Here is a 19,662-nt window from a genome sequence, read left to right as displayed (position 1 = left end):
ATGGCGCTGGTTGCGCTAGCATCCTGGGGTGGCAGAGACAAATATATGTGCTTGGTGATGTGGGTCTCGGCTCTCTTCATCTCCTGGTTGCAGCGATGACTCCGAGACTGTACGTGCGCGTTTAAGGTACCTAAACAAGGACTGTTGCAACAGGGCCGAGGGCTGGGTTGGAAAATATGTGACGTCATTATGTTTTTTAATTTAATCAATGTTGATTATGAAAGTGAGCATGCAGTGAGCATGCAGCATGAGAAAGATATGATACATCATGAGATGTGCAATATGTCTGGAGACATGGGTAAAACATTTTGACCACTTCATTAAGTTTTGTTTTGTAGTCTCTTTTTAAAAAGATTTTCGTTTTGTATAAATTGTATCTTAATTTTGATGTTTTATCAACCAATTGCCTGTGTTTAATAAATAACAAGCAAATATATAGCAGACAATGTAATAAGGCGCCGACACGATCAGTTGCATTGCATGTGAACTGGAGGGCGCCGAAACTCAGCTTGTGCCTCACAGATTTGAGAAATATAGGCTATCTATTATAGAAAGTTTGAAATGTCTACTTTTAAACGAAAATATTCAAAACTAAAATAAATAGGCTAGCCTTCTCTCTGAATATGTAATCATATGAAATGTGCATTTCTCTCTGGCGTTCATGGCGAGACCACATCGTCAACTTCATCTTTGCTGCGACACAGAAAACACCAGTTTATTAAAAAAATAATTAAATGTCTCCTTGTGGTCTGCGCTTGAGTGCGGCTATATTACGTAAACGCTCATCTATCGGGTATATAGCCTAAGTAATGAAATTAATATAAAGAGGCGATTTGTCCACGAATGGTTTAAATGAACAACTAGTTGACTTTAGTCGGAGGCAGCCCTTATTCCACATAGTTGCAGGCCATTCTGGGTTGAGCCAGCGACCCTGAGTGGAATGAGCAAGCGGAATATTCAGAAATGCACTCTCCGCTCACATGCTCTGATCGGAACAAAGACGAACCACTGTCTGCTGAACTTGCGCAGAAACAAAGACAGGTTAGACATAACCAGCTTTTTAAAATTAACTTTTTAAAACTAATATTTAGACTATTTTAACACAAATTATGAGCTTACTGCCGATTTTTTTTATAATTCTTGACAAAATTAGAATATATTAAAAAAAAATTTTTTTGGATGGGCCTGTTGAAAAGTGGGTGGGCCAAGGTGGGGGGGGGGGGGTGCTCACACATAGATCAGCCTAGGGGCCCCTGACAACCTTAATCCGCCCCTGGAAATGACATATTTTGATACCAAAACTAGGACTCAAACCCCCCTGGTCCTACGTCCTACGTTTTTTTTTTTTTTTTTTTTTTTTTTTTAACTAAATATGGTCACCCTAATTTTGAAGAACATAAAGAGAAACTATAAAGAAACTTTTTTGCATATTAAAGGTTTTTAATGGATGTTCAAGTTTCGTCATAGAACTATTGATGTCAATAAACAAACTTTATTTGTAAGAATATACTATAGCGCTTCAGTTGATGGTAGACACTGACTTCCACAGTATTTTAGTTTTCCATACTATGGAAGTCAATGGCTACCATCAACTGAAGCCCTACAGTATATTATTACAAATAAAGTCTGTTTAGCTTAGCATATCAATGTTTTTGCAGCCAAAAACACCTCCTTGTCTACCAAACACTGTGGGAGAAAACATGCTCGTATCAGTTTTGTGAACAAGTTATAAGCATAAACTCCTAGCTAGAAACTTTGAGAACTACTAGTGGAAAGAAAAAATCTCTGTGAATACCTGATCTTCAAGCCTGTGTAGACATCTTATGATGTTCATACAGTGCCCTCTGCTGGTTTGCTCCTATATCATACAGAAAATGTCTTGCATGTCACATAGAAAGACAAAAAACTACATTGGAAATTTAGCAGAACTATACATTTTAGGCGGAAATCTTTTTTGATAGTTTTGTTCATCTTTCAGTTTGTTTTTTATTCTAAGCTAAATCCATTTTTCTGATCCGAGTTCATTACGAAAGTAAAAGAGTGGGTTTGACTATGTAACTGATAAATGATGGAAGTTTACTTGAGTGATACTATTATATAAATGCTGGCAAAATAGCTCATGCGTGTCTGTATTGAATCCCCTCTTAATATCCATGAATATGAGTCATAGATGGTTTGGCTGCTGCTAGGGTGTTCGTTGGGCCGAAACAGGATCGAGTAAACCTCAGTTCTGCAGCCATAACACTGTAATGACAAAAGCTTTATAAGATGTGCAAGGTACTGATCTTTCACACGTCAAAAATAAATACACTTTAGCATATACTTTAAAGGAACACACTGAATATAGTTTACTTTTATATTTAATGCAGTTAATTAAACTTAAGAATGCTTTTTGACCCACTTATTACGTTATATAAAAAAATATAAAGATTAAGTACAATTTTACATGTAATTCCATCATTACTTTTATTGCATTTGAAATACAGTATTTTATAGTAAGTATACCGCCTAATGTCAATAATTTAGGTAAACTTTATTATGATTCCTGTTCAAACTTGTATGTCATGTACAGTATCTCACAAAAGTGAGTACACCCCTCACATCTTAGCAACCATTTTAGTATATGTTCTCAAGGGACAATACAATAGAAATGAAACTTGGATATATTTTAGAGTAGTCAATGTGCAGCTTGTATAGCAGTATAGATTTACTGTCCCCTGAAAATCACTCAACATACAGCCATTATTGTCAAAATAGCTGGCAACAAAAGTGAGTACACCCTAAGTGAACTTGTCCAAAATGTCAATATATTGTGTTAGCAGCATTGTTACATTAGACATGTACATTATGCTTGATGATGCCCCACAGGTGCTTAATAGGGTTCAGGTCTGGAGACATACTTGGCCACCCAATCGCCTTCACCTTTAGCTTTCTCAGCAAGGCAGTTGTCATCTTGGTGGTGTGTTTGGGATCGTTATCGTGTTGGAAAACTGCCGTTCGACCTAGTTTCTGGAGGGAAGGCATCATGTTCTGCTTCAGAATGTACAGTACATAATGGAATCCATGTTTCCCCTCAATGAACTGCAGCTGCCCAGTACCAGCAGCACTCATGCAGCCCCAGACCATGATGCTAAATTTTTTTGGTACTCCTCACCAGGGCATCGCCACACATGCTGGACACCATCTGAGCCAATCTTATAGTCTCATCAGACAACAGGACATGGTTCCAGTAATTCATGCTCTTGGACAGGTTGTCTTCAGCAAACTGTTTGCAGGCTTTTTTGTGAGCCAGCTTCAGATGAGGCTTCCTTCTGGGACGACGCCAATGCAAACCGACTTGTTGCAGTGTGTGGCGCATGGTCTGAGCACTAACAAACTGACCTTCTACTTCTGCTGGCAGCACTCATGCATATATTTTTTGAAGCCAGGTTCTGCACCTGACGCACAGAACGAGTGCTCAACTTCGTTGATTGACCCTTGCAAGGCCCATTCCGTATGGAACCCATTTTGGAAAACCTCTGTATGTAGTGACCACTAACTCAGTTTCAGGGTGTTACTGAACCTCTAATGACCTTGGCCATCTTTGTGGAAAGCAACAATTCTAATTCTCAAATCCTCAGAGAGTTCTTTGCCATGAGATGCCATGCTGAACGTCTAGTGGTCAGTATAAGAGGATTGTACTTAAAGGGGCTATATGTAACTTTTTCCCAAAAATAAACGTAACAATAGCCTTTTTATTTGACCATTTATGACTCAAACATCTCCTGATGAGCATACTGACACCTTGTCAGCTCACAGTGGGTGCACCTATAAGACTGTATCCTATTTTTCCTATTTTCTGTCGGGTCGGATTTTTTGCGCGCTGTCTGCGGATGTGACGTCAAGCGCATTCATGTTAAACGTTTTAGATCGCTCTTGCCATCACCGCTAGTCCGCAATTAGCCTACAATATTTACAATGTAATTGATTGTTCTTACCTTTGTAAACATAATGTTGACTTCTTAGCAGCGGAGTGTGCAATGCAAAGTGAGCAGAAAGGAAGAGCAGTTCCGTTTTTTGGCCACAGGTGCCAGTCGCGAGTTCAAATTTCAGAAAGTTACATAGCCTGTCACAGTGACGGTCGGAGACGAGCGGATCCATTTGCAGCATTTTATTAGGTACAGACAAAACACAAAGGGGCAGGCAGAAATCGTAGTCAAACACAGGCAGAATGGTCGGGGCGGGCAGCGAGAATCACACACGAGAGGGAGTCCAGGAATCAAAACACGGGAAAACACAAACCGACCAAGGCGGAGATGGAGGTCCGGAGGAGGTCCACAGAGCCGGTAGGACGGAGTGACGAGGCGCAGCCGGAGGAGTAGAGTCCAGAGGTGAAGGAGGGGCGACGACTGACCAGGGCAGAGCCGGAGGGACGATGGAGCCTGGTGGAGCCTGGTGGAGCTGGTGGACCGACGGCCGACGGCAGAGACGAAGGAGCAGAGAGCCGGGGTGGAGCCGCAGGGTCGGAGGGCCGAGGCGGAGTCCAGGACTCTGAGGCTGGAGGCGATGGTGAGGGATCCTCTAGCCAGGGCACCGATGGAGACTGGCAGTCCCACGGCAAGTCCTCTGCACCGAAGGTGGGTTGAGGGTGAGCAGAGGGACTGTCAGGAGACAGAGGTGGTGGGACTGGAGCAGTAGGGAGGGTGGGTGGGAAACTCAACAGTCCATACATGGCCTCCGTAGCTCGAATGGGGAAAATATACAGTCCATAAATGGCCTCCGTGGCCTGAACAGGGCAGACAGGAATCTCAGGATGGCTGGACGGAACCAGCGGAGGCTCTGGAAGGCTGGGCGGAACGAGCGGAGACTCTGGGAGGCCGGACGGAACCAGCGGAGACTCTGGACGGCCGGGCGGAACCAGCGGAGACTCTGGGAGGCCGGGCGGAACCAGCGGAGACTCTGGGAGGCCGGGCGGAACCAGCGGAGACTCTGGGAGGCCGGACGGAACCAGCGGAGACTCTGGACGGCCGGGCGGAACCAGCGGAGACTCTGGTAGGCCGGACGGAACCAGCGGAGACTCTGGGAGGCCTGGCGGAACCAGCGGAGACTCTGGGAGGCCGGGCGGAACCAGCAGAGACTCTGGGAGGCCGGGCGGAACCAGCGGAGACTCTGGGGTGGCAGCCATCTTGCGTAGTGGCTCTGAGCTGGAGTTTACTGTGGGAACATTGTTGTCTTCTTCTTGAATTCCCACAGTAAAAGGAGAGCCACTCATTTGTAGAGCAATGTCAATGAAATATTGTAAAGTCCAGTTAGGTTCGATCATGGGCATCAGTGAAGCCAATGGCTCTAAGAGTCCTCCACGGAAGAAAATCATCAGGCATAAGTCATCCATAGTAGACTGATTAGCCAATTCGACAAAGTCCATCGCATACTCCTCAACAGACCGCTCACCTTGTTTGAGACGCATGATCTGTACTGTAGAGTTCGTGCTGGAACCGGATGACACCATACTAGCTGCTGGATCCTTGTAATGGCGAAGTCTTCTGTCACAGTGACGGTCGGAGACGAGCGGATCCATTCGCAGCATTTTATTAGGTACAGACAAAACACAAAGGGGCAGGCAGAAACCGTAGTCAAACACAGGCAGAATGGTCGGGGCGGGCAGCGAGAATCACACACTAGAGGGAGTCCAGGAATCAAAACACGGGAAGAAACGTTCAGAAATGTAGCCAGGGCAATACAAGACTTTGCCCAGAGCTAAGTGTGACAGTGGCTTATATGCCGTCTGTGGGAATGAGCTGCAGGTGTGAGCAGTGATGGGTGCAGTGGCTTGTGGGGGATGAAGTCCATGATGTATGGTGCAAGAGTTTGTGATCCCAGGGGGACTGAGGCTCAAATCATGACATAGCCCCTTTAAATAACCAAATTTTAACAGCTCTAATACAAGATACACAACTTTGTAAGGTCCTGTCAAGCAGACAAAAACATAAACATGAATAGGACATGTTGCTTTGAATGGTTAAACAACATACTGCTGTTATCACTTAGGGTGTACTTACTTTTGTTGCCAGCTATTTTGCTGTATGTTAAGTTATTTTCAGGACAGTAAATCTATACTGCTATACAAGCTGCACATTGACTACTCTAAAATAAAAAGTTTCATTTCTATAGTATTGTCCCTTGAAAACATATACTAAAATGGTTGCTGAAATGTGAGGGGTGTAAAATTTAAGAGTATTTTAATATTTTTGTCAAAAAATACTTTTAATTTGACTTTTTAAAAGTGTACTTAAATGTGTTGAAAAACTTACGTTATGTATAACTTAACTTATGAGTTATCTGCAAGTATATAAAAATATGCTTTTAAAATTACTAAGTGCACATTCAGTACAATTAAGGGCACCTCCTTTTCACAAGGGTTACAGTATGTCATTTGTTCACTCAAAACTGAGAATTGTCATTATTTACTCACTCAAGTCTGGTGTCTCAAAAGGCATTTGCTGTTGAATGTATTTTGCTCAAGAGATGCCAAGTATTATACACACAACAGATGCCTCATAGTTTTGAAATTCACTATTGCGGGAAAAGTTAATATTGTTTGTCTTCTGTATGATAAACTGCTTGTGTTTATCCTCATTTGTATTGTGAGATGCTTGGGATAAAGGCATCTGCTTAGTCAATGCTTCTCTGCCTTAGTCCTGGAATCCAGCACTGCACATTTTGAATGCGTTCGTCATTTAACCCTTTGAGCAGTACGGTCCCACATATGGGATTCTAATTTCTGTGCCCCTGGGAGTACGGTCCCACCAGAGCCATATAAAAAGAGAGTTGCGACACGCTTTGATCTCGCCGCCGCACGGTCACGTGGTTCATGGAGCTCTCAATAGTTCCAAACAGCTCCGCGCTGTCAATGTGTTTGAATGGAGTTAAATAGGATAGACAGCAGTTTTACTATATTTGCAGCAATTTCGAGTAATTATTAACACATAATGTGCATTGATTGTGTATTGATAACTTCTCTGAATACGCTTTACAATCGCATTTTATTCTGGGGAGTGATAAAGAGACATAATTAATATGTTCTCATACTCTTTGGCACTCAAATGTGACCAAACACCTTAAGTGTAACTTTTATTCAATTAAATAACTGTAATATATATAGTTAAGTTCTATTTAGTAAATATTTTGAGGAGGTTTTTTTGTACTTAATATGTGCAATAATGATCCTGACCATTTAAAAGACAATATTTTCTAATATAGTATTTAGATTACAGTTAGTGTAATATTTAAGGTTAAATACATCTGCATGTGTATTTGGACATGATCAAACACTCTTTTTTTATACAGTATGTTTCGATTTAACGATTTAATGTTAAATGAAAAAAAGTAATTTACTCTTGTTTTATGATATTCAAATATACAACATAAGTGAATATTATAAAAGGCAAGCAAAAATGGCATTTAACATAATAGAAAAGATGAAAATAATGTTTAAAAAAACACAAGGCAACGAATTGCATTCAGCATACATTTTTATCGTGTTTCTTGAATGCAGTCTTTACTGAAACTCATTCAACCTCCTACAGTGAGAGAAAGATTGCAGAAAGACTAAAAACATAAAAATATGACAACTAGTATCTGGTTATGGTCGCTATTACGGTGTTTCTCACGTTATCCAGCTGCATTTACAGTTTAACTGTTTATTTTTTAACGATAAACATTAACTATGACACGCTTCATAAAATACCACTATTGGCCAGTTTTTCGAGAGGTCAACTGATGCGTTAAAATGTAAAGAAATGCAGTAATTTCTTCAATATACTTGCGACTGTGCTTGAGAAGCGCTGAAATGAATGGACTTCAATGGAGGAGCTATTGGTTGTTTGGAACTATTGACCGCTCCATGACACGCTTTACTTCCGCATTCCTCAGTTCCTATGGAAGCCTATGGGAGTGTCGCAACTCTCTTTTTATATGGCTCTGGGTCCCACATATGAGATTTAGAACGTTCGGTGACGTCACGCAGCTGACAAATTCAAACTGCGCTTTGGCGCGATGGCTGGCGCTGAGCCAGAGACAGCGGAGCTCTGCACTTGTCATACAATCACAACTATGCAGTGTTTTTAACCACATAACGCTTATTTTAGGTTTCAGACATTTAAATACACATAAGTACTAGTAAAACGAGACATTAAGAGTTTGTAAAATACACACATAGGTCTATGGAATCAGCAAATAACCATCTATTCAAATATAATTTGCCGATGTGTTTTATTTCTATCACATACACATAGGCAAAGTAACTAAAAGGTTCACTCTATTCCTCTTCTAGTTCACCAGCCACTTACTTGCATGTATTTCGGGAGAAACGGATGAATGTACGTGATGTAAACGCGGCTGACAGGACTCTCTGAACTGCAGCGCGAACAAACATGGCCGCGCCCATCTCACGTTACAAATCACGATCCAGATCATTTACATAGGGTTTTAAACGACGAATCATACTAATTCACACATATTTGTGAATCGGAATATTAGATAGTTCATGGCATGGTAAGCAAGTGTGTGAGTATTCTGGATAAAAAAGGAAAAAAGAAATTAAAGCGATCTATCTGTCATACAGTGTTATTGTGGCTGTGTTGTGTAACGTGACAAGCATGACGCGTCGCCATGGAAACAATAAGGACGAACGTTCTAAAATAACGGTCGCTTAAAAAAAACTCACTCTCGGGGGTCCACTAGAATATTTTAAACTCACCACTGAAAGGGTTAACACACCCGATTTATATCATCAGATCCTCCAAAACCACTGTGCAAATGATTAAATTTGAAACATTTCAGAAAGGGGAGATTTGAAATTAATAATTTCTTTAATATGTTTATATGTCTTTTTAAAGCACGTCATGTCCCAGTGCATTTTTTCTTCATGACTAAAAAGCGGTAAACGCGCAGTCATTTGTTTGACACGCTAGCAGTGCCAGCGACTTGACAAAAGAGCGATAGTCATCTTAGAACAACTGCAACTAAGGGAGTTACTACAGTTCAGTTAAAGAAGGATAAATGATGTATCAGGGTCTCGCTGAACCTTGACTTCATCAGTAATTCTCACAGCTCGTTCACATGTCTGCATCATAAAGCACAGCTGGTTATCAGGACCACCAGTGCTCTTTTGTGGGTAAAAGAGGACAGACAAATCACATATTGATCCTGTGATTTAAAAAAAAGGTAAAAATTAAAACAAAAATGATTATCACAAACATTGTCAGTGGGAGGCCACATCTCTCTTACCACCCCTGAGCCCATTGAGTTTTAACAGACCCCCTAAAGCATGTGGTGAGTTAGGTAGGGGGTAATTGAAAATGAATAGGGGAAAGTCATGTGAGAGGAGGCAATTATGATCAGCTTTAATTGATTCATGCGATAAAGCCTGCCTTTTGTGTGTGTGCGTTCTGCATTTGTGAATCAGTCTGAATTAACAATATAATTGTGTTAAGGGGAAGACTAATAAAAAAAAAGTAAGTAAACAACTCACACTCAGATATACTGTCAGGGTTAGCTGCTACTGCGAGGAACGAGGAGACAAGTAGACTTTTTCACCAGATGAGGAAACCAGGAACAGACAAGACTTTAAATACTAAACAGTAAGGGTCACATGACACAAAACACCCAATGGGAAACAAGGCACATGACTAAAGCAATTAATAAGCAAACATAATTGATAATAACATGACAAGACACAAGAGAAACAAATGACTATTTAATTAGAGGGAGAAATTGGGTCACAGGGAGTACATAGGGAGAAAAACACACACAGACAGTTCATGGGCGTGACATATATACACTTTATTACATCAAAATTCAAAGACTTGAAATGACCTAAAACATGATCTGTACGAGTTTTTAGTGAGTAATCAGCTTAGTGAAATTTAAATTAAATCTCTGTGTCTGTGACCGATATTTACCGAGCTTTGATGACTGGGTGATCTCAAAAATTAAAAAAAGTTCCCAAACAAAATATATTGTTTAAACTTTCTTTAATAAATATAATATTAATGGCACATCATCGATCATGAAAACACTCTATCAATATTATATTTATTAAAGACAAAGTCAGTCGAACCGGGAAAAACATTTGGAGTACTATAGACTTTTAAAAAGTTATAACAAATCAAAAAGAAGTGTGCAAAAGACTGTCTTGACAACATTTGTGACCCTGTACCACAGAACCAGTCATAAAGGTCAATTCTCCGATTTATGTATGGTTTGTTGGGATAGGACTATATTTGGCTGAGATACAACTGTTTGAAAATCTGGAATCTGAGGGTGCAAAAAATCTAATTACTAAGAAAATCATCTTTAAAGTTGTCCAAATGAAGTTCTTAGCAATGCATATTACTAATAAGAAAAATAAGTTTTGTAGGAGTTTACAGCAGGAAAATCACATTTGTGTTTGTTCTTATCATTTCCGGTCTGGTAGGTGAAATATTAGGCTAATATCTTAATTAACACTGCTCGTACGTATCTTTACCACGTATTAACTTTATTTTGTCAAAATATCGCACACTTTCCTTTCCTTTCCTTACCTTACTATGTTCTCTCTATATGATTTAGCAGCTTCCACACATTCTTTCTGTGGTTTAGTCCTTAGGTACTTGACCAACACATGACCAGCTAAGGACCAGCATAAACCAGCTAAGGACCAGCAAAAACCAGCCAAGGACCAGCTTAAACCAGCATCAAAACATACCTAACCAGCATATGCTGTTTTTTTCACTAGGGTAGGGATAGAAAAGATACATTTCCAAAAGCATAAACATAAAATTTAAAAAGTTGTCATTATTGTACTCACTGTTGTGAAAATGTTAAATAGGCTACAGTTTGAAAAGAACATTTGTTAAATACAGTATTATCATATGTTCTCATATTTGTTTAAATGTGTTTTTCTAAAGCCATTTGTCATAAGCCATTTTGCAATAGTTACTATTTACTATTGTATAAGAAAACTACGGTAAGTTTGATCCTCAAACATCACTGTGATTATCAATTTGGTTTAATATATGGAACCTACAACAATTAAAAAACTTTTTTTTTCGCCTTTTCCCCTTTTTTAATTTGTAGATAATCAAAAGTGAGATTTCATTTTGACTACTACTTGAACTAGGAAATTTTTTAGGAAATTTCATTTCAGAAATCTGGTCATCTTATATTACTACCACACATTAGCACACAGCTAGAATGTTTTAGCATATTGCTAGGAAGTTTTGCTCTTCTTTTAACATGTTGTCCTAGGCCAGCTAGTGTGTTACAGCTTAAATACATTGTTGTATAAGAATTATTAATCCCCGGCAATATTTGCACTTTCTATGGACACTGCAGTTTTCACCAGGGCATTGCCACACGTGCTGGACACCATCTGAGCCGAACAAGTTCATTTTATAGTCTCATCAGACCACAGGACATGGTTCCAGTAATTCATGGTCTTGGGCAGGTTGTCTTCAGCAAACTGTTTGCGGGCTTTCTTGTGAGCCAGCTTCAGAAGAGGCTTCCTTCTAGGACAACGCTCATGCAAACTGACTTGTTGCAGTGTGCGGCGTATGGTCTGAGCACTGACAAGCTGACCTTCTACTTCTGCAACCTTTAAAGCAATGCTGGCAGCACTAATGCATCTGTTTTTTGAAGCCAGGTTCTGCACCTGATGCACGGAATGAGTGCTCAACTTCATTGATCGACCCTTGCAAGGCCTGTTTTGAATGGAACCCATCTTGGAAAAACTCTGTATGACCCTGAACACTATAGTGTAACTCGGTTTCAGGGTGTTACTGAACCTCTAGCCTTGGCCATTTTTTGTTGTATAAGAATTATACACTGCAGTTTTTTAAAATCATAATTTATTGTACATCCAAAATGTAACACTACCTGTACTTTACTGGCAATGTAAAGTTTGCATTCATGTTTCAGCTAAGAGGTCATGCCGTAAATTATCAGTCTACTATTGGTCAAGAGTTCACAGAATTTTAACTTTGGAGCTTGCGTTTCTTTTTTCTCACATTTGCATGCAAGTTTGATACAGAAATTTTGTAAGTTCGATCTGATAACTTTGGTGGTCGTACCTTGAAAGCTCTAAGCCGCATTTATTGAATCAAATTAATTAAATAGTAAATCAATATGCTAGTTTTGTCGAGCCAACATAATTATTAAATTCAGTTTCATGCAGGGCCTTTTCTATTTTTTTTTCTGCTTCTGTTTCTGTTTGACTTGGAAATTGATTAATTGCAGTACTAAAGCATAGCAAAAGCAAATGATGTGCCATAATTAAAAGCTGCTTGAGTGAAATATACACTCTCTGATGTGAAAGAGTGACTCACTTGTCCTGGGGATTGTTTCAGGAAACTCTGGGAGGAGGTAAGCTAGTTTCCCGGAATGCCGCGCTCTATCTGACATGAGCCCAGCTTGATACTCTCACGTCATGAAGTGGGAAGGAATAGTGGACAGCCTGATGAACGGTTGCAGGGAATATGTGCTGCACCAAGGCCACGTAAAACAGCATGTCAAACAAACATGTTTAGCTGTAGTTTAGTGCAATGCGTGATTCATGTTGCTATTTTTTTTATTTTTAAATCTTATCCTGCACATGGTGTGTTTGTGAGAGTGTCTACAGATGTTCAGATGTTTGAGTCAGTGTGTTTGTGTGTATCATTGCCAACTTTTTACTCAGCTATTTATGATAAAAGTGTTGATGAACTACTGCTCTGGGATGGAGCAACACGATGTGCAGCTGTGATACATCCTGTGAAACTCAAAGGGAAGTATAGCATGCAATTTATAAGCAGAATATAGAAACAAATTACGCTTATTTATCACAGACACTTTAAATTGACCAAAAGTGACAGTAAAGACATGATTAGCAATGTTAATGACGAGAAAAGTTAAGAAATGTTTCCTAAGCAGCAAATTAACATATTAGAATGATCTCTGAAAGATCAGGTGATATTGAAGAGTGGAGCAGTGATGCAAATATGAAAATGATACTTCAAATGTGCTTTTGGTTTTACTCAGTGATCAGACCTACGCCTTTTCTCTGGTAGATGATAAAGCAGCCAAAAAATCCCATGAATTTACATTGTAGAGTGACCTCATGTAATTTCCAATGTAGGATGTTGTTTCACTGAGCACTAAAACATACTTACTTTGTTACAATGCAAGTCAATATTATCAAACAGGTCATACATTGCAGATAAGTGAGGTAGTATGCATATTTCATGTTGCTTTTAAATGTTTTGGCAATCCTTGACAATGTGTTATTGCTAATTAGTTTTACTCCAGGAAATGTAGCTGTGCTGTAATGTTTTGTGAAAAGTGTGTTTCTGGAATACAATCAGATGATGTCATCATATCATTCCCACCCCGATCTTCATTCAAAAAAATAGCCTTAGTGAGGTGATGCTGGTAACAGTAACTGCAACAAACAGACTTTCACAGGTGCCACCAAGGAGAACGGTGGCCAAAAAAAGAGATCATAAATGTAAAGAGCCAGTGTTTTTGCTTGTGTAGAATACTTTTAAACCTTTTCAAGTACAGTATTGACAGAACAAATTATAATTGCGATAATAAATAAATAAGATACATTTGTGAAATGAAGCAGACTGTTTTTGTCTGACCGTTTTGTACACCCTAAGCGAACTTGTCCAAAGTGTCAATATATTGTGTTTGCAACATTGTTATCAGGCACTGCCTTAATTATCCTGGGCATGGAATTGATCAGAGCTGCACAGGTTGTTGCTGGGATTCTCTTCCACTCCTCAAGGAGTTGCTGGATGTTAGACACATGGTGCTTCTCCACCTTACGCTTGAAGATGCACCACAGGTGCTTAATAGGGTTCAGGTCTGGAGACACACTTGGCCACCCCATCACCTTCACCTTCAGCTTCCTCAGCAAGGCAGTTGTCATCTTGGTGGTGTGTTTGGGATCGTTATCGTGTTGGAAAACTGCAGTTCAGCCTAGTTTTTGGAGGGAAGGCATCATGTTCTGCTTCAGAATGTACAGTACAAAATCTAATCCATGTTTTCCCTCAAAGAACTGAGCTCCCCAGTACCAGCAGCACTCATGCAGCCCCAGACCATGATGCTACCACCAGCATACTTGACATACTTGACAATTTTCTTGGTACTCCTCACCAGGGCATCACCACACATGCTGGACACCATCTGAGCCAAACAACTTTATCTTATAGTCTCATCAGACCACAGGACATGGTTCCAGTAATTCATGCTCTTGGACAGGTTGTCTTCAGCAAACTGTTTGCAGGCTTTCTTGTGAGCCAGCTTCAGAAGAGGGTTCCTTCTGGGATGACGCCAATGCAAACCAACTTGTTGCAGTGTGTGGCGCATGGTCTGAGCATTGACAAGCTGACCTTCTACTTCTGCAACCTTTAAAGCAATGTTGGCAGCATTAATGTGTCTTTTTTTTTGAAGCCAGGTTCTGCACCTGACGCACAGAATGAGTGCTCAACTTCATTGATCAACCCTTGCAAGGCCTGTTCCAAATTGAACCCATCTTGGAAAACCTCTGTATGACCCTGACCACTGTAGTGTAACTCGGTTTCAGGGTGTTACTGAACCTCTAATAGCCTTGGCTATTTTCGTGAAGAGCAACCATTCTAATTCTCATCCTCAGAGAGTTCTTTGCCATGAGATGCCATGTTAAACATCCAGTGGTCAGTATGAGAGAATTGTACGTAAAGCACCTCATTTTAACTGCTCTTATGCAAGATACACAACTTTGTATGGTCCTGTCAAGCAGACAAAAACATGATGAATAGGTCATATGGCTTTGCTTGGTTAAACAGCTTCACTTAGAGAGTACTCACTTTTGTTGCCAGCTATTTTGACAATAATGGCTGCATGTTGAGTTATTTTCAGAGGACAGTAAATCTATACTGCTATACAAGCTGCACATTAACTACTCTAAAATATAGTAGTTTTATTTCTATAGTATTGTCCCTTAAAGATATACTAAAATTGTTGCTGAAATGTGAGGGGTGTACTCACTTTTGTGAGATACTGTAACTTAAGACATAATATTGACAACATTTTGCCTACAAAAATAGCCAAAGTGGAACTTTTGAGCAACTAAGTGTTTTTTTAAATTAATGAATCCAAGATGTTGAAAAAATACATTATTGAATGACTCATTCATAAATGCTTCTTTCCCAAATGAATCAGACACTTGGGTTGAAAAATCTTAATGATTGACATCATTAAAATAGTCATGAAGCTGCCACGTACTGGTTTTTGTTTCATGTTTAAAAAGATTAACTTTAATTTGGTATTTTTTTGTTCAAAATAGACCAAAGCAGTCTATCAAAACATGATTGATTATATAAAAATGGCCTTTCTTATCAAAAGTTTTAGAGATGGATGTTTTATCACAACTTGTTCCATATACAAATACTGTTATAGATTTGTTCCCGCCATGTTTTAGGTCCCTTTACCATACAGAATCTGTTTTTTTTTTTGTTTTGTTTTTGTTAATTCTTGTAAGGTATTAAAACTTATTTTAATTGGTATTACTGTTGCTGTTGATACTATTGATCATGGGCCCATTGTATTCTCATTGTACATGTGCCCATTAGACTATTTTTAAATTTATTTAATAAATACAATATTATGTATCACCTACATGAGGATGACACTCTATTATATATTCCAAATGAACCAAAAGGCCCTCAGTACCTTTGAGATTAAATCTTGGTTGTCAAGCAACTTTCTTTATCTTAATACTAATAAGACCGAGTGTGTTGTCTTTGGACTCTTTTTCACAATCATGGTTATAAGTAGGCTGGCTTCTATGTCGATAAGTGTTTTAGATCACATTAAGAATCTGGCCGTTCATCATGGATTTGGCTAGTGTTGTAATAGTTGGGTTTTATCAACTCAGACTTATTTCTAAATTGAAATTGTCATCCATGCATTCAAATAATCATGGACTGAATACTGTAATCCTTTATAGGTATTTCCCTGGTTTCATTTTCTCACCCTTAAGGCGAGACACCGCAGGTGAATACGGTAAAAATTGATTGATTATATTGATAATTTTTTGTATTACAAGTTTTATAAAATGTTAGGTTTAAATATGCAAATAAGGCATTATTTATGAAAAATGCACTAATTTGCATACATTTCTAGTACAATTATCTAAACACAGGATCAGTCAGTTTCAAAATTCTTTTTTTACTTTTTTAATATTAGAGTAAAATGTTTTTACAGAGGGGATTTTGGGTATCTCATTTTGTCACTCCATAATTCAGAAAAAACTTTGAACAGACAGAAAATATGTATTTTTCTTTTACCATTTTTGGGGCAATGAAATGTTGTATAGAATCAAGCTAAGTATATATGAACAAATCTCTCTGTAAAACCCTTCAGGATATAGACAGGAATAAAAATGTAAAGTTTGGTGCAAGTAAGTGCTACTGAAGTGGAGATTTATGGCTCAGTGTATGAGAAAAAACTAATTTTGAGAAAACGGCCTTTAAATATATGTATTGTAATTGAAATATATTGACACAAATAGATAAAAGAATATATATATAGAACTATAAAAGAAACACCTAACAGCGCCTTTTGGGTGTTTTCTTTCCACTAGTCTGAAAAAACACTTCTTAAACTTGACAGGTGCATGAAAAAACTGTGTTTTTGCCTGCAGTGTCTCCCCTTAATTACTGCGAAATGTAGCAGCAAGACTTTTGATTTATATGAAGAAGAGAGAGAGTATTGCCCCATTTATCCTTATGCTGGTTGCCAGTTAAAATTCTGAATTGACTTTGTTGATGGTTTTTAAAGCGCTATATGGTATTGCACCTAAATATATTGTTGACTTATTGATACCTTATCAAAATACAAGGCATATGAGATCTTCTAGTCAGATGATTTTTCATGTTCCCAAAAATAGATTAAAATCATAGAATGATAGGGCCTTTTCTGTGGTTGGTCCTTGCTTACAGAACTTTCTTCCAATGTATATTTAATCTTCTGTGGATGTGGAATTTTCATTAAAGGGTTAGTTCACCCAAAAATGAAAATTAGACCATTATTTACTCACCTTCAAGGCATCCTAGGTGTATATGACTTTTTTCTTTCAGATGAATCCAATCAGAGTTACATTAAAAAATGTCCTTGCTCTTCCAAGCTTTATAATGGCAGCGGGTGTGGGGGGGGGGGGGGGGGGTGTAAATAAAGGCCTCCTGTATAATTGATGCGTTTTTGGAAGCGCTTTATTGGACTTCTTTTGGACTGTTGAACAAAAACACTGTCATTATAAAGCTTGCAAGAGCCAGGTCATATTTTAATTAAAAAATAAAGCCTGGGGTTCCCAGGTCCATTTTTCTGCAGAGTTCAACTCCAACCCTAATCATTCCATAATTCTGCTATTATCCAGTTTATCTTTGTGCAGCTGCTTTGAAACAGTATGTATTGTATAAAGCAATGTAGAAATACAGATGACTTGACTTTTTATGCTGGAAAGCACTTTGGTCAATGCCATGTGCTATAGAAATACATTTGTATTGCAATATATTGTATTTGTTGATTGATAATTGTTTGTTTGTTTATTTATTTACTTAGTTGTTAATCAGTTATACAGTACCTTGCAAAAGCATTCATTTTTTCACATTTTGTTTTGTTGCAGCATTATGTTAAACTGCTTTAAATAACTTTTTTCCCACATCAATCTACATCTCATACACCATAATGACAAAGCACAAAACAGGTTTGTAACAACTTTGCAAATTTATTAGAAATAAAAAACTGAAAAGATCCCGTTGCATAAGTATTCATGCCCTTTTCTTGGACACTCAAAATTTAGCTCAGGGGCATTCAAATTGCTTCTAGATGTTACTACACTTCGAGTGGAGTTAAACTGTGGCAAATTCATTTGAATGAGTATGATTTAGAAAGGCACACACCTCTCAGAAAAGGTCTAACAGCTGAAAATGCATATCAGAGCAAAAACCAAGTCCTGAGGTCAAGATAACTGCCTGTAGAGCTCACTGACAGACTTGTGTTAAGGCAATGATCTAGGGAGGAGTTCAGAAAAAAATCTGTTGCATTGAAGCATGTAGCCTCCATTATCCATAATGGAAGACGATTGGAACAACTAGGACTTTAGAAAATGTCTGCCAGCCCCCATCCAAGCTGACAGAACTTGAGAGGTGAAAAGGTGAGGCAAAGAATGGCAGATAATTGCCAAATGCAGATGTGCAAAGCTTGACACATCATACCCAAAAAGACTTGAGGCTGTAAAGGTGCTTCAACTATGTACTGAGTTAAGTACATAGAAAATACTTATGCAATGTGCTTATTTCAGTGTTTTGTTTTATTTTTAATAAATTTGTAAAATTTGCAGATCTGTTTTTTTGCTTTGTCATTATTATGGTTTATGGAGTGTAAATTGATGTGGGGAAAAACTAATTTAAAGCAGTTTAACATAATGCTAATGTCAGTATTGTGTTCTGTTCTGTTTCCCTTGTGTTTTCCCCCTGTGTTTCCAGTGTATTTGGTTTATTCTTTGTCTCCCCCTAGTGTTCTGTTTCCTTAGTTTCCCCTTATGCCCATATTTGTACTACCCCCTGGTTATCCCTGATTGGTTACACCTGTCTTGTTTAGTTGCCACTTCCCTTTTCCAGTGTTTAAATAGTCCTTTGTTTGTCATTCCCATTGTCTGGTAATGGCGTGTTTGTTTGCTCCTCGGTTTTGTTTTGTTAATGTTTCAACGTGTTTATTCTGCTCCTGGCTTTTTGTTTGTTTGTTTACAATAAATAAGTGTTTTTTGTTTGTTTGTTTGTTTGTACCCCATTGTCTTCATGTTTTCCATGGCTCCTCGTCTCCGCACGTGTGACAGCTACAACAAAACAAAATGTGAAAAAATATGAAGGGGTATGAATACTTTTGCAAGGCACTGTAGCTTTCCCCTTCTTTTGTAGACATAATTACAAAGAAAAGCTGAGCTTGATAAAGAGAGACTTTTAGAGTTACAGAGCTCAGTTCTAGAAAATGTAATACAAAACTCTAAACAAAATATTACAGATCATTACGTATTAGCAAATGTAATAGCCTTAGCAAATTCCTCTAATCAGACACATTTGATTCTTACTCATTTCATATTTTGGCCCCCATGCAAAAGTCATGGCTTCAAATTCCAGAATATTGAGATATTTGTGAGGCACAAATATTGAGAAAAGCAACATGTTGCCTAGGATCAGTGAGCATTAGGAGATCCACTCCCATACTGCTAGAGAAACTCCCTTCAGAGAGCTACATGGGAGGACTGCTTGGACCTGCAACTGTGTGACAAGCCTGTGTAAAAATTCATCAAGTGCTACAACTGACTGCAATGCTGAACACATGTTCATGAGGTTGGATCAATTGCTTTTGAATATGCTTTTAAAGTATTTTTAGTAGGTCAGTTTATACCCTCTCAATGTAGTATGCTTTTATATTCAATCTGAAGTCAGTATGGTACATTTAAGTCCCTTTTCGGTTTATTCACTACACATTTGCAGATTAGTGTTCACCAAACCTATAGTGTGAAAAGATTTGAGAAGAGAATTCAGAAAATTAAAGGTTTTGCACCAGATGTTTGAAACCAACAAATTAAATCACTGATAGAAATATATATATATATAT

General features: G+C 38.5%; 1 protein-coding gene across 1 annotated transcript in view; it reads left to right on the top strand.

Annotated features, from left to right (window-relative positions):
- The window catches only part of plekha1b (pleckstrin homology domain containing, family A (phosphoinositide binding specific) member 1b), a 112,363-nt gene that overhangs the window by 76,814 nt on the left and 15,887 nt on the right, over positions 1-19,662 (top strand). The gene's annotated exons all lie outside the window — the stretch shown is intronic.

Source organism: Garra rufa, chromosome 22 (genome assembly GCF_049309525.1).
Source record: "Garra rufa chromosome 22, GarRuf1.0, whole genome shotgun sequence".
Taxonomy (NCBI): Eukaryota; Metazoa; Chordata; class Actinopteri; order Cypriniformes; family Cyprinidae; genus Garra; species Garra rufa.
The sequence above is the reverse complement of the archived record's forward strand: the minus strand, read 5'-3'. Positions and strand labels throughout refer to the sequence as shown.